The sequence below is a fragment of the Leptonychotes weddellii genome, chromosome 9, assembly GCF_054177405.1.
Source record: "Leptonychotes weddellii isolate Sample4059 chromosome 9, ASM5417740v2, whole genome shotgun sequence".
NCBI classification, from domain to species: domain Eukaryota; kingdom Metazoa; phylum Chordata; class Mammalia; order Carnivora; family Phocidae; genus Leptonychotes; species Leptonychotes weddellii.
Window position 1 is genome coordinate 50,640,711 of NC_138377.1, and position 1,766 is coordinate 50,642,476.

General features: G+C 31.7%; 1 long non-coding RNA gene across 3 annotated transcripts in view; it reads right to left on the reverse strand.

Moving 5' to 3' along the window:
* The window catches only part of LOC145723264 (uncharacterized), a 76,382-nt gene extending 75,115 nt beyond the window's left edge, over nucleotides 1-1,267 (reverse strand). For all 3 annotated transcript variants that reach the window (XR_014148187.1, XR_014148185.1, XR_014148186.1), the window contains exon 1: nucleotides 1,125-1,267. This is a non-coding gene — a long non-coding RNA (uncharacterized LOC145723264). The remainder of the gene's footprint in view (nucleotides 1-1,124) is intronic.
* Between the last annotated feature and the right edge of the window lie 499 nt (nucleotides 1,268-1,766).

Sequence of the window (1,766 nt, forward strand, 5' to 3'; positions counted from 1 at the left end):
TATATACCACATCTTCTTTATCCATTCATCTGTTCATGGACATCTTGGCTCTTTCCATAGTTTGGCTATTGTAGACATTGCTACTATAAACATTGGGGTGCATGTACCCCTTCGGATCACTACATTTGTATCTTTGGGGTAAATACCCAGTAGTGCAATTGCTGGGTTGTAGCATAGCTCTATTTTCAACTTTTTGAGGAGTTGAAAATAGAAGTTCTTCAAATAGTCACTAATTTGACAGTAGTAAGCTTAAGGTGCAGATGGCATGCTCTGGATCAGCCAATAAAAATGACAAATGGAGGTATACCTAAAAAGCTAACAGTGGAAATCGAATGAAGTCCTAAAACAACATTCCATCCCCTTGTAATAAGATAGGATGAGGAGAAACAGAGAACAAAACCAACAGGACAAATAGACAAAAATTGGTAGATCTAAAGATGCTAATATCAGTGACAGCATACATACATCAAAATAGAATAAATACTCCTATTAGAAGTAGAGATTATCTAACTCTATACTAAAATCTGTAAGTATTCCTGAGGTAAATTAAAGAGGAGCTAAATATATGTAGAGATATACAACTTTCCTGAATTATAAAATCAATACTTTTAAGGTATCATTTGTAGCCAACTTGATCTATAGCCTTAAACAGTTCCATTCATAATCTCAGCAGTTTTATGTAAACATTAATTCTAACTACACCATTATATGGAAAAACAAAAGGACATAGCATATCTAGAACAATTTTGAAAAAGAAGAACAAAGTTGTTTAGACTTCTATTACCTGATTTCAAGACTTATTTCAGTCTAAATAGTGAAGTAGGTACAGTATTGACATAACAGACTAGGGATTCCAGAAATAGATCAATTTATATAAAATCAATTTTTTTCTTGCATGAATGATAGAATAACCTTTCTTACAAATTAGATGGATTTATTATACATTGTATTTAATGGGGAAAAATTAACACTGATACCACACTCAGAAATAATTCAAGGTGCATTTTAGAAATAAACGTAATGTGTATTAACTATAAATCTTCCATTGGGTAGGAAGAAAAAGGAAGAAAGAGAGAAATTACAAAAGTAAAAAAGATGCAATCATTAAGTCTGAAAGCACTTACATGGCATTTAAAATCTTTAGTCTGTGTACCGTCCTCATAATGAATATAAGAAAAATATATTCATAATTCGCAAATAATTCATTTCATGTAGCCTTTAAATGCTTGCTTCAGATATTGCTGAGTGTAGTCAGTTTAATGCTTCATAGAGTAATATTAGCCAAGTCACTTCCTGGAACAGCTGCTACGGATAAAAAAGCTGCTGCTAAGAATTTTTAGTTTTTCCTATACTTCCTGTTGACTTTTTTTGATGTGTGTGTAAAATGTTCATATAGACAAATGCAAAATAAAAGGATGCCTAGCTTTGAATGTGGTTCAATACCTAATGAAATAAATATAAAAAAATACTTAATTTCTTAATTCCATACAGTAATTATTAAGAATAATTTTACCCCTGTGTTTATTTTGTTAAATAACTATTTTATTACTCATTACTTAAGAAATTTGCTGTGATGATACTGACTTTCAGATACTGAACACTACTCAGGATTATTCCCAATACTTCAATCTGGGATTGACTCACAAAGGCAGATAATGACTTGAACAGTTATGTCAACTATATCTTGATCGACAAATGCTCTTTGCCATCTGCCATCCATATGCCCAGACACTACTGAACTCTAGCTTTTACTTGGACTTGGTAAC